Raw genomic sequence first — 15,087 nt, forward strand, 5'->3', positions numbered from 1 at the left:
ACCTCCGAAAAGCACATAGTCTTCCTATGTCATATAGTAAGCATTCAAGATAGTCTTCCTATGTCATGTAGTAAGCATTCAAGATAGTCTTCCTATGTCATGTATCTACACCCCTAACCCTAAACTTTGTCTTATGTAGTCAAGCATGAAGAGAAGTGGTTTTGGGTTTCAAATATGGAAATTTCAAAAACCTATCAAAAGCTTCATTTTAGAGTGACTGACTAAGAAGGATCCATGCTTACCTTTTCATTTTCATATAGTAATTAAGCATTCAAGTTGATAAACAAGGTTTAGACATATTCAAACCAAACAAATCATGTATCTACCCCTAACCCTAAACTCTGTCTTATGAAGTCAAGCATGAACGAAGTGGTTTTGGGTTTCAAATATGGAAATTTCAAAAACCTATCAAAAGCTTCATTTTAGAGTGACTCGACTAAGAAGGATCCATGCTTACCTTTTCATTTTCATATAGTAATTAAGCATTCAAGTTGATAAACAAGGTTTAGACATATTCAAACCAAACAAATCATGTATCTACCCCTAACCCTAAACTCGGTCTTATGAAGTCTAGCATGAAGAGAAGTAGTTTTGGGTTTCAAACGTTTAAGCCAAAAGCCCCATTTCAAATATTTCAAACTTATTCAAATTTGGTTCAAATTTGAAAGACATACAAGTTATAGTACACATAGTGCATACATGTTCACACATACTGCACTAGATGCTAACCCTATAGTTTGAGGCCATTGGATGAGGTCGAAAAAATTCTTGGATTAAATGGGGTTGTTCGAACCCCGTAGTTGGATTTTTTGAACCTTGATTTGTAGAACTGGGCAAAACCCTAGTTTAACCTATTTAATTATAGATTCGTAGGTCGATTTTCTACCTTTTTATTATTACTATGCAGCACATGTGTGTTTGCCCGTCGAGTGAAACTCGGAGGAAGAGGGATCACTCGGAAGGAGAGAAGAAGGGAGAGAATTATGGTGTCTTCCCTTTTTCGGGTGATGATGTTGACTGTTGTGCAGGTTTTGTCAGTGAGCAGGAGGTGCGAGCGAGCGAGCGAGCGAGTCGAGCGAGGCCGAGAATGAGAGAGTTTTTTTTCTTTTATTTTTGTGAGAGGGACAACCGAAGGATCCAAGAGGACCCACAGACTCCCAATACGCATCCTGATGCGTCTTCTCTTGACAAAGAAAATGGCTAGGAGTTTGCGTACCTATTGCACGTGACTTGTGCTCACTGAAGTGTGGGACCTCACGCATGGGCACCACACGTAAGTGACAGACATGTTGGTGTAAAAACTCGGTTGATTATTATAGTGCATTAGAACAAAGTTTCCTATGGATTCAAGGGTAGGAAATCCAAGTTAACTCATTTACATGACATTATTTTTTCCATGAAGCAAAGTTAACACACCTATCAATTGGTACATTTTGGAGTGACTAAGAAGGATCCAGGCTTACTTATTCGTTTTCACGTGTAAAACTTGTCTAAATCTTGGTCAAACCAAATTGGCAGAAAATTCAAAAAAAAAACTGAAAAATGAAAAACCAAAGCACATAGTCTTATATGTCATATAGTAAGCATTAAAGTTGATAAACAAGGTCTAGACATATTCAAACCATACAAATCATGTATCTACCCCCTAACCCCTAAACTATGTCTTATGAAGTCACGCATGAAGAGAAGTGGTTTTGGGTTTCAAACATGGAATTTTCAAAAACCTCCCAAAAACTTCATTTTATAGTGACTAAGAAGGATACATGCTTCCCTTTTCATTTTCATGTTTTAAACTTGTTTAAATCTTGGTCAAACCTAGGATTCGACCAAGATTCAAATGGGCACCCAAAAAAATGAAAAACAAAAGCACATAGTCTTCTTATATATGTCATATCGTAAGCATTCAAGTTGATAAACAAGGTCTAGATATATCCAAACCAGACAAATCATGTATCTACCCCCTTGTCGATCTTATGAAGTCTAGCATGAAGAAAAGTTGTTTTGGGTTTCAAACATGGAAATTTCAAGAACATCCCAAAAGCTTCATTTTAGAGCGACTAAGAAGGATCCAGGCTTACCTTTCCATTTTCATGTTTTAAACTTGTTTAAATCTTGGTGAAATCTAGGATTTGACCAAGATTCAAATGGACCAAGATTCAAATGGGCATAAAATAAAAAAATAGAAAAATGAAAAACCAAAGCGCACATAGTCTTCTTATGTCATATAGTAAGCATTAAAGTTGGTAAACAAGGTCTAGACATATTCAAACCGGACAAATCATGTATCTACCCCCTAACCCCTAAACTCTGTCTTATAAAGTCAAGCATGAAGATAAGTGGTTTTGGGTTTCAAACATGGAAATTTCAAAAACCTCCCAAAAACTTCATTTTAGGGTGACTAAGAAGGATACAGGCTTCCCTTTTCAATTTCATGTTCTATACTTGTTTAAATCTTGGTCAAACCTATGATTTGACCAAGATTCAAATGTGCATCAAAATTCAAAAAAAAATCAGAAAAATGAAAAACCAAAGCACATAGTTTTCTTATGTCATATAGTAAGCATTAAAGTTGATAAACAAGGTCTATACATATTCAAACAAGAAAAATCATGTATCTACCCCCTAACCCTAAACTCTGTCTTATGTAGTCAAGCATGAAGAGAAGTGGTTTTGGGTTTCAAATATGGAAATTTCAAAAACCTATCAAAAGCTTCATTTTAGAGTGACTGGCTAAGAAGGATCCATGCTTACCTTTTCATTTTCATATTTTAAACTTGTTTAAATCATTGTCAAGCCTAGGATTTGACCAAGATTTAAATGGGCATAAAATTAAAAAAAAATCGGAAAAATGAAAAACAAAAGCACATAGTCTTCTTATGTCACATATATATATATATAGTAAGCATTCAAAAGTTGATAAACAAGGTCTAGACATATTCAATCATGTATCTACGTACCCCTAACCCTAAACTATGTCTTATGAAGTCAAGCATGAAGAGAAGTGTTTTTTGGTTTCAAACATGGAAATTTCAAAAACCTCCCAAAAGCTTCATTTTAGAGTGACTAAGAAGGATCCATGCTTACCTTTTCATTTTCATGTTTTAAACTTGTTTAAATCTTGGTCAAACCTAGGATTTGACCAATATTCAAATGGGCATAAAATAAAATAAAACAAAACAAAAACAAAGCACATAGTCTTCTTATGTCATATAGTAAGCATTCAAGTTCATAAACAAGGTCTAGACATATTCAAACCAGGCAAATCATGTACCCCCTAGGTAACCCTAAACACTCTGTCTTAATTATATATGAAGTCAAGCATGAAGCAGAGAAGTGTGGTTTTGGGTTTCAAACATGGAAATTTCAAAAACCTCCCAAAAACTTCATTTTAGGGTGACTAAGAAGGATACAGGCTTCCCTTTTCAATTTCATGTTCTATACTTGTTTAAATCTTGGTCAAACCTATGATTTGACCAAGATTCAAATGTGCATCAAAATTCAAAAAAAATCAGAAAAATGAAAAACCAAAGCACATAGTTTTCTTATGTCATATAGTAAGCATTAAAGTTGATAAACAAGGTCTATACATATTCAAACAAGAAAAATCATGTATCTACCCCCTAACCCTAAACTTTGTCTTATGTAGTCAAGCATGAAGAGAAGTGGTTTTGGGTTTCAAATATGGAAATTTCAAAAACCTATCAAAAGCTTCATTTTAGAGTGACTGGCTAAGAAGGATCCATGCTTACCTTTTCATTTTCATATTTTAAACTTGTTTAAATCATTGTCAAGCCTAGGATTTGACCAAGATTTAAATGGGCATAAAATTAAAAAAAATCGGAAAAATGAAAAACAAAAGCACATAGTCTTCTTATGTCACATATATATATATATATATATAGTAAGCATTCAAAAGTTGATAAACAAGGTCTAGACATATTCAATCATGTATCTACGTACCCCTAACCCTAAACTATGTCTTATGAAGTCAAGCATGAAGAGAAGTGTTTTTTGGTTTCAAACATGGAAATTTCAAAAACCTCCCAAAAGCTTCATTTTAGAGTGACTAAGAAGGATCCATGCTTACCTTTTCATTTTCATGTTTTAAACTTGTTTAATCGATCTTGGTCAAACCTAGGATTTGACCAATATTCAAATGGGCATAAAATAAAAAAATAAAAAAAACAAAGCACATAGTCTTCTTATGTCATATAGTAAGCATTCAAGTTCATAAACAAGGTCTAGACATATTCAAACCAGGCAAATCATGTACCCCTAACCCTAAACACTCTGTCTTAATTATATATGAAGTCAAGCATGAAGCAGAGAAGTGTGGTTTTGGGTTTCAAACATGGAAATTTCAAAAACCTCCCAAAAGCTTCATTTTAATTAGACTGACTGGTTAATTAAGAAGGATCCAGGATTAATTACCTTTTCATTGTCATGTTTTAAACTTGTTTAAATCTTGCTCAAACCTAGGATTTGACCAAAATTCAAATGGGCATAAAAATTCAGAAAAAATCGAAAGAATGAAAAACCAAAGCACATAGCCTTCTTATGTCATATAGTAAGCATTCAAATTGATAAACATGGTCTAGACATATTCAAACCAGAAAAATCATGTATCTACCCCTAACCCTAAACTCTGTCTTATGAAGTCAAGCATGAACAGAAGTGGTTTTGGGTTTCAAACATGGTAAATTCAAGAACCTCCCAAAAGCTTCATTTTAGAGTGACTAAGAGAAGGATCCAGACTTAATTACCTTTTTCATTTTCACATGTTAAACTTGTTTAAATCTTGCTCAAACCTAGGATTTTACCAAGATTCAAATGGGCATAAAAATCAAAAAAATGAAATACCAATGCACATAGTCCTCTTATATATGTCATATAGTAAGCATTCAACAAGTTGATAAACAAGGTCTAGACACATATTCAAACCAGACAAATCATGTATCTACCCCCTATCGACCCTAAACTTCGTCTTATATGAAGTCAAGCATGAAGAGAAGTGTGGTTTTTGGTTTCAAACATGGAAATTTCAAAAACCTCCGAAAAGCACATAGTCTTCCTATGTCATATAGTAAGCATTCAAGATAGTCTTCCTATGTCATGTAGTAAGCATTCAAGATAGTCTTCCTATGTCATGTATCTACACCCCCTAACCCTAAACTTTGTCTTATGTAGTCAAGCATGAAGAGAAGTGGTTTTGGGTTTCAAAAGCTTCATTTTATAGTGACTGACTAAGAAGGATCCATGCTTACCTTTTCATTTTCATATAGTAATTAAGCATTCAAGTTGATAAACAAGGTTTAGACATATTCAAACCAAACAAATCATGTATCTACCCCTAACCCTAAACTCTGTCTTATGAAGTCAAGCATGAACGAAGTGGTTTTGGGTTTCAAATATGGAAATTTCAAAAACCTATCAAAAGCTTCATTTTAGAGTGACTGACTAAGAAGGATCCATGCTTACCTTTTCATTTTCATATAGTAATTAAGCATTCAAGTTGATAAACAAGGTTTAGACATATTCAAACCAAACAAATCATGTATCTACCCCTAACCCTAAACTCGGTCTTATGAAGTCAAGCATGAAGAGAAGTGGTTTTGGGTTTCAAACGTTTAAGCCAAAAGCCCCATTTCAAATATTTCAAACTTATTCAAATTCGGTTCAAATTTGAAAGACATACAAGTTATAGTACACATAGTGCATACATGTTCACACATACTGCACTAGATGCTAACCCTATAGTTTGAGGCCATTGGATGAGGTCGAAAAAATTCTTGGATTAAATGGGGTTGTTCGAACCCCGTAGTTGGATTTTTTTGAACCTTGATTTGTAGAACTGGGCAAAACCCTAGTTTAACCTATTTAATTATAGATTCGTAGGTCGATTTTCTACCTTTTTATTATTACTATGCAGCACATGTGTGTTTGCCCGTCGAGTGAAACTCGGAGGAAGAGGGATCACTCGGAAGGAGAGAAGAAGGGAGAGAATTATGGTGTCTTCCCTTTTCGGGTGATGATGTTGACTGTTGTGCAGGTTTTGTCAGTGAGCAGGAGGTGCGAGCGAGCGAGCGAGTCGAGCGAGGCCGAGAATGAGAGAGTTTTTTTTTTTGTGAGAGGGACAACCGAAGGATCCAGAAGGATTATGAAGTCACGCATGAAGAGAAGTGGTTTTGGGTTTCAAACATGGAATTTTCAAAAACCTCCCAAAAACTTCATTTTATAGTGACTAAGAAGGATACATGCTTCCCTTTTCATTTTCATGTTTTAAACTTGTTTAAATCTTGGTCAAACCTAGGATTCGACCAAGATTCAAATGGGCACCAAAAAAATGAAAAACAAAAGCACATAGTCTTCTTATATATGTCATATCGTAAGCATTCAAGTTCATAAACAAGGTCTAGATATATCCAAACCAGACAAATCATGTATCTACCCCCTTGTCGATCTTATGAAGTCTAGCATGAAGAAAAGTTGTTTTGGGTTTCAAACATGGAAATTTCAAGAACATCCCAAAAGCTTCATTTTAGAGCGACTAAGAAGGATCCAGGCTTACCTTTCCATTTTCATGTTTTAAACTTGTTTAAATCTTGGTGAAATCTAGGATTTGACCAAGATTCAAATGGACCAAGATTCAAATGGGCATAAAATAAAAAAATAGAAAAATGAAAAACCAAAGCGCACATAGTCTTCTTATGTCATATAGTAAGCATTAAAGTTGGTAAACAAGGTCTAGACATATTCAAACCAGACAAATCATGTATCTACCCCCTAACCCCTAAACTCTGTCTTATAAAGTCAAGCATGAAGATAAGTGGTTTTGGGTTTCAAACATGGAAATTTCAAAAACCTCCCAAAAACTTCATTTTAGGGTGACTAAGAAGGATACAGGCTTCCCTTTTCAATTTCATGTTCTATACTTGTTTAAATCTTGGTCAAACCTATGATTTGACCAAGATTCAAATGTGCATCAAAATTCAAAAAAAATCAGAAAAATGAAAAACCAAAGCACATAGTTTTCTTATGTCATATAGTAAGCATTAAAGTTGATAAACAAGGTCTATACATATTCAAACAAGAAAAATCATGTATCTACCCCCTAACCCTAAACTTTGTCTTATGTAGTCAAGCATGAAGAGAAGTGGTTTTGGGTTTCAAATATGGAAATTTCAAAAACCTATCAAAAGCTTCATTTTAGAGTGACTGGCTAAGAAGGATCCATGCTTACCTTTTCATTTTCATATTTTAAACTTGTTTAAATCATTGTCAAGCCTAGGATTTGACCAAGATTTAAATGGGCATAAAATTAAAAAAAATCGGAAAAATGAAAAACAAAAGCACATAGTCTTCTTATGTCACATATATATATATAGTAAGCATTCAAAAGTTGATAAACAAGGTCTAGACATATTCAATCATGTATCTACCCCTAACCCTAAACTATGTCTTATGAAGTCAAGCATGAAGAGAAGTGTTTTTTGGTTTCAAACATGGAAATTTCAAAAACCTCCCAAAAGCTTCATTTTAGAGTGACTAAGAAGGATCCATGCTTACCTTTTCATTTTCATGTTTTAAACTTGTTTAAATCTTGGTCAAACCTAGGATTTGACCAATATTCAAATGGGCATAAAATAAAAAAAAAAAAAAACAAAGCACATAGTCTTCTTATGTCATATAGTAAGCATTCAAGTTCATAAACAAGGTCTAGACATATTCAAACCAGGCAAATCATGTACCCCCTAGGTAACCCTAAACACTCTGTCTTAATTATATATGAAGTCAAGCATGAAGCAGAGAAGTGTGGTTTTGGGTTTCAAACATGGAAATTTCAAAAACCTCCCAAAAGCTTCATTTTAATTAGACTGACTGGTTAATTAAGAAGGATCCAGGATTAATTACCTTTTCATTGTCATGTTTTAAACTTGTTTAAATCTTGCTCAAACCTAGGATTTGACCAAAATTCAAATGGGCATAAAAATTCAGAAAAAATCGAAAGAATGAAAAACCAAAGCACATAGCCTTCTTATGTCATATAGTAAGCATTCAAATTGATAAACATGGTCTAGACATATTCAAACCAGAAAAATCATGTATCTACCCCTAACCCTAAACTCTGTCTTATGAAGTCAAGCATGAACGAAGTGGTTTTGGGTTTCAAACATGGTAAATTCAAGAACCTCCCAAAAGCTTCATTTTAGAGTGACTAAGAGGAGGATCCGGACTTAATTACCTTTTTCATTTTCACATGTTAAACTTGTTTAAATCTTGCTCAAACCTAGGATTTTACCAAGATTCAAATGGGCATAAAAATCAAAAAAATGAAATACCAATGCACATAGTCCTCTTATATATGTCATATAGTAAGCATTCAACAAGTTGATAAACAAGGTCTAGACACATATTCAAACCAGACAAATCATGTATCTACCCCCTATCGACCCTAAACTTCGTCTTATATGAAGTCAAGCATGAAGAGAAGTGTGGTTTTTGGTTTCAAACATGGAAATTTCAAAAACCTCCGAAAAGCACATAGTCTTCCTATGTCATATAGTAAGCATTCAAGATAGTCTTCCTATGTCATGTAGTAAGCATTCAAGATAGTCTTCCTATGTCATGTATCTACACCCCCTAACCCTAAACTTTGTCTTATGTAGTCAAGCATGAAGAGAAGTGGTTTTGGGTTTCAAAAGCTTCATTTTAGAGTGACTGACTAAGAAGGATCCATGCTTACCTTTTCATTTTCATATAGTAATTAAGCATTCAAGTTGATAAACAAGGTTTAGACATATTCAAACCAAACAAATCATGTATCTACCCCTAACCCTAAACTCTGTCTTATGAAGTCAAGCATGAACGAAGTGGTTTTGGGTTTCAAATATGGAAATTTCAAAAACCTATCAAAAGCTTCATTTTAGAGTGACTGACTAAGAAGGATCCATGCTTACCTTTTCATTTTCATATAGTAATTAAGCATTCAAGTTGATAAACAAGGTTTAGACATATTCAAACCAAACAAATCATGTATCTACCCCTAACCCTAAACTCGGTCTTATGAAGTCAAGCATGAAGAGAAGTGGTTTTGGGTTTCAAACGTTTAAGCCAAAAGCCCCATTTCAAATATTTCAAACTTATTCAAATTCGGTTCAAATTTGAAAGACATACAAGTTATAGTACACATAGTGCATACATGTTCACACATACCGCACTAGATGCTAACCCTATAGTTTGAGGCCATTGGATGAGGTCGAAAAAATTCTTGGATTAAATGGGGTTGTTCGAACCCCGTAGTTGGATTTTTTTGAACCTTGATTTGTAGAACTGGGCAAAACCCTAGTTTAACCTATTTAATTATAGATTCGTAGGTCGATTTTCTACCTTTTTATTATTACTATGCAGCACATGTGTGTTTGCCCGTCGAGTGAAACTCGGAGGAAGAGGGATCACTCGGAAGGAGAGAAGAAGGGAGAGAATTATGGTGTCTTCCCTTTTTCGGGTGATGATGTTGACTGTTGTGCAGGTTTTGTCAGTGAGCAGGAGGTGCGAGCGAGCGAGCGAGTCGAGCGAGGCCGAGAATGAGAGAGTTTTTTTTTTGTGAGAGGGACAACCGAAGGATCCAGAAGGACCCACAGACTCCCAATACGCATCCTGATGCGTCTTCTCTTGACAAAGAAAATGGCTGGGAGTTTGCGTACCTATTGCACGTGACTTGTGCTCACCGAAGTGTGGGACCTCACGCATGGGCACCACACGTAAGTGACAGACCTGTTGGTGTAAAAACTCGGTTGATTATTATAGTGCATTAGAACAAAGTTTCCTATGGATTCAAGGGTAGGAAATCCAAGTTAACTCATTTACATGACATTATTTTTTCCATGAAGCAAAGTTAACACACCTATCAATTGGTACATTTTGGAGTGACTAAGAAGGATCCAGGCTTACTTATTCGTTTTCACGTGTAAAACTTGTCTAAATCTTGGTCAAACCAAATTGGCAGAAAATTCAAAAAAAAACTGAAAAATGAAAAACCAAAGCACATAGTCTTATATGTCATATAGTAAGCATTAAAGTTGATAAACAAGGTCTAGACATATTCAAACCATACAAATCATGTATCTACCCCCTAACCCCTAAACTATGTCTTATGAAGTCACGCATGAAGAGAAGTGGTTTTGGGTTTCAAACATGGAATTTTCAAAAACCTCCCAAAAACTTCATTTTATAGTGACTAAGAAGGATACATGCTTCCCTTTTCATTTTCATGTTTTAAACTTGTTTAAATCTTGGTCAAACCTAGGATTCGACCAAGATTCAAATGGGCACCAAAAAAATGAAAAACAAAAGCACATAGTCTTCTTATATATGTCATATCGTAAGCATTCAAGTTGATAAACAAGGTCTAGATATATCCAAACCAGACAAATCATGTATCTACCCCCTTGTCGATCTTATGAAGTCTAGCATGAAGAAAAGTTGTTTTGGGTTTCAAACATGGAAATTTCAAGAACATCCCAAAAGCTTCATTTTAGAGCGACTAAGAAGGATCCAGGCTTACCTTTCCATTTTCATGTTTTAAACTTGTTTAAATCTTGGTGAAATCTAGGATTTGACCAAGATTCAAATGGACCAAGATTCAAATGGGCATAAAATAAAAAAATAGAAAAATGAAAAACCAAAGCGCACATAGTCTTATATGTCATATAGTAAGCATTCAAATTGATAAACATGGTCTAGACATATTCAAACCAGAAAAATCATGTATCTACCCCTAACCCTAAACTCTGTCTTATGAAGTCAAGCATGAACATAAGTGGTTTTGGGTTTCAAACATGGTAAATTCAAGAACCTCCCAAAAGCTTCATTTTAGAGTGACTAAGAGAAGGATCCAGACTTAATTACCTTTTTCATTTTCACATGTTAAACTTGTTTAAATCTTGCTCAAACCTAGGATTTTACCAAGATTCAAATGGGCATAAAAATCAAAAAAATGAAATACCAATGCACATAGTCCTCTTATATATGTCATATAGTAAGCATTCAACAAGTTGATAAACAAGGTCTAGACACATATTCAAACCAGACAAATCATGTATCTACCCCCTATCGACCCTAAACTTCGTCTTATATGAAGTCTAGCATGAAGAGAAGTGTGGTTTTTGGTTTCAAACATGGAAATTTCAAAAACCTCCGAAAAGCACATAGTCTTCCTATGTCATATAGTAAGCTTTCAAGATAGTCTTCCTATGTCACGTAGTAAGCATTCAAGATAGTCTTCCTATGTCATGTATCTACACCCCCTAACCCTAAACTTTGTCTTATGTAGTCAAGCATGAAGAGAAGTGGTTTTGGGTTTCAAATATGGAAATTTCAAAAACCTATCAAAAGCTTCATTTTAGAGTGACTGGCTAAGAAGGATCCATGCTTACCTTTTCATTTTCATATTTTAAACTTGTTTAAATCATTGTCAAACCTAGGATTTGACCAAGATTTAAATGGGCATAAAATTAAAAAAACTCGGAAAAATGAAAAACAAAAGCACATAGTCTTCTTATGTCACATATATATATATATATATATATATATATATATATATATATATAGAGCCCAACTATTCTCGAATCCCCCTTAAGAGGGGTTCTAGAATAGCTATTCTCGAACCCCTTTGCATCCATCCGAAAACCCCAACCCACCCGACCCACCGCCCACGAGAAAAAAATATCCCCCGACCCCAAACCACACGACCCGTAACCGAACTCCCCAATCTCCCCCAACCTTCTTTCCTACCGACAGGGCCATCGCGCCGCCCCAACCCCAACTCCCTCCCCGCCTTCTTCCCGGCGAGAGCCCGCTCGCCGCTCGCCGCCCGACCCTAGATCCTGCTTCGCCTTCTTCCCGGCGAGAGCCCGCTCGCCGCTCGCCGCCCGACCCCAGCTCCTGCTCCGCCTTCTTCCCGGCGGCAACCCGCGACGCCGCTCCGACCCCAACTCCCGCTCTGCCTTCTTCCCGGCGGCAGCCTGCGACGCTGCGTGCCTTCTTCCCCAACGGAGGCGCACCTCGCAGCGCCGGCGGGAGCCAGCCCCGTCCACCTGCAGCACCGGAGATCCTGCCTCCATCGCACGCCGTCGGGATCCTGCCTCCTTCGCCCGCCGGGGATCTCGCCTCCATCGCCCGCCGCCCGGATCCCTCCTCCATCGCCCGCCGCCGGGGATCCCACCTCCATTGCGCGCCGCCGGGATCCAGCCTCCATCGCGCGCTGCCGGGGATCCCACCTCCATCATGCGCCGCCCTACACCGCAACTGCAACCTGCGAGGTCGAGGTGAAGGACACCATGGCCGGCTCGCGTCATAGCTCTGAACTCCGAGGCCATGAGAGTTCCCAATCCTCACCCCAGGAATCCACCGGAGATCGTGCTAGGCCTCCTCGCCCTAGTGCTGTTCCTCATCGCTGCTCAGGACCCCGATGGTCTGGCCCTCCCGAGCTTTGCCGGCAGCCTCAACCCCCCTGCTACGCTGCACGTCCCGGTCCAATTTCCTCTGGTGAAAGGAGCGACATTGTAAAGGGGCAGCGCAGGGAAGTTCACGCCTTCGCCCAGGTTCAGTTCATTGCTTTTCTGATTTTCAGTGTTCATTCTGAAAAGTGTAGTTCACCGCTATTGCAGTTTAGTTCACCTCGCCACGGAGTCACTGACTGGCTCCTCTGACATTAACGAGCTTCTCGTGCAGGTTGTCGTGCTCCAGGAGAACTTCACATGAGAAAGTGCGATATCTCAGGTTGGACCTACCTTCTCTCCACGTATTGCTAATTTGAATCATTTATCACAAGCTCTCGATGATTCAGACCTCTAGCTAAACAAGCAACCCAGCTGCCAGGAGCACCCACGAGGTTTAGATTGGACGTTTACATCGTATGTTCGATTAACTAACTTCATCAAAACGAGAGAGAGATTCAGTGCTAGTTTATGAGATGTGCACCTGTGGAGATACATATAAGAATGTGTTTGGAAATAGACTCATAAATTTTGAGAAATACAAAGTCGACTTGCAGAAAAAACAGCAGTTTAGCACGTGCGTATATTACACCAGTTTACTTCTGAAAATGCTCTTTTATTTGTTGTTTCTTTTCTATAAGAACTAAGATGATGATTAATGTACCATGTGATGCGATGAAATTCTGAATATTTGATTCCTCAACCACGGTCTACTCATCTGCACTATGCAGCCCGTCTGCACCCTGCAGTTAGATAAGGAGCAACACATTTATTTTTTTTGGTAAAGTTTGGTCGATTGCAACTCACAAAATATAATGGCACCATGCCAACGAATCCATGTCCACGAGCTTGCTACTGTCCTGTGGTGCAGTATGGCCACACACAGAATCGTGTTAGATTGCCTCAAACTGATAAATAGAACCGGGAAAATTGCAGGAAGTAGAGACGTTTAGCTCAAAGTAACTCCCATGTATTTATAATATGAAGTCCACATTAGGTTTATAACGGGAATACCATGTCGTGAAAGTTCACCATGTTAAAAAAAAACTATTGCTGGGTAGTTCACGACGTCTAGACTGGGGATTCATTTTTACTATGTATGTCCTGATGCGTTTCTGAATAAAAAGGTAGGGGTTCATTTTACTTACGAAGTAAAGTTTACATATCATTTTGTAGAAGTTTTATTTCTGTGGTGAAAGCTTTGCCATAAGTTCACTGTCAGCCAATCTAGAAAAAATAGCATCTCTATTTATACACATAAAATTAATTCATATGTGGTTTATTTGTTCTTTGCTATGGAGAAGTTCACTTATTTGTTCCTGAAAAGTTCACTCATCTTAGGTTAGCTGTGTGTATGTGTGTTCTCTCTATTTTCATTTGGAGTTCACTCTTTTATTTTTTGATGGAGTTCACACTTTTATTTTTCTGAAGTTCAGTTTGGTGCATAGTTCGTTCAGAGAGTTAGTGCGGGAAATTCAGATATAAAAACTGCTGCTAGTGTTGTACTATAAATCTTAACTGCTGCCTTGTGTGATTTTGACGCTCCTATAGTTTACAAAAAAATGTTATTGCAATTGCTAAAGAAGTTCACTTATTGTTCTAGACAGGTTCAGTATGTGAAAATAAGTTCACTTTTGTTTTAATTCTGGTGCATCTAAATTGCTTAAATAGACTGACTTCATATCTACCGATATTTAGAAGCTACCTTTGTTTCTTTATAATCATTTTGCCGAGGTATGAATAGTGCTTCTGCTCCTCTACTCAAATTTCGACTAAAGATTTGTATATCTAAGGAGGTTCAGTTTCCCTATTGGACGTATTGCCTTGGTTCTTTGACTATCTAGTTCTTCATAGCAAGTTGGTTTTTATTGCCATTGTTTAACAAAAGGCTTCTGCTGCCTTTGATTTTATTTTGACCGTACTTGCTTGTGTTTTTCATAGCACTGGGCGGTTCACATGTTAACTGTAAGCAGTTCGGTTAGGCCAAAGTATATATGTTATCATGGCAGGACCGCATTTCCAGCCCGCCTCCTTCCCCAGCAGCTTCCTGGATCTCCGCCCCGCCTCCTTCCACGGTGAGAGCAACACATCCCCAGGCCGCCTCCCTGACGGCACAACCGCGCCGCCTCCTTTCCCTAGGAAAGCACCACACCACCGCGCCAGCAAGTGCACTGCCCCGCAAAGTCTGGTTAACAAATTATGTGCATGTGTAGAGAGTGTAGCATGAGTGGTACTCGTATATGGTAATAAAAATGGGTACTGCACTTTTATTGCATATTTTGAATATGGGACATAAGGCTTCCAGAAGGTAGAAGTCCAAAATGTTTTGACCCTAGGTGGTAGTTCGGCAAGATTTTCACTTTGCCTTTTGTTATTTCCATTTTTATTTTGTATTGATAGAGAATATGACAAGATGGAAGTTCGTTTTTTCTCGCCTAGGAGTTCAATTATTCATTTATATGTTGATGTATGTCTGATAATATGTTACTTCTACAATTAAAAAATTCAGGGGGTTCGCCTTTTCCTATCCTAAAGTTCATTCTCTGTTGGCAGGAAGTTAGTTTGCATTTGCGCAATACTCGAGCAGCTA

The sequence above is a fragment of the Lolium rigidum genome, chromosome 3 (assembly GCF_022539505.1).
Source record: "Lolium rigidum isolate FL_2022 chromosome 3, APGP_CSIRO_Lrig_0.1, whole genome shotgun sequence".
Classification (NCBI taxonomy): domain Eukaryota; kingdom Viridiplantae; phylum Streptophyta; class Magnoliopsida; order Poales; family Poaceae; genus Lolium; species Lolium rigidum.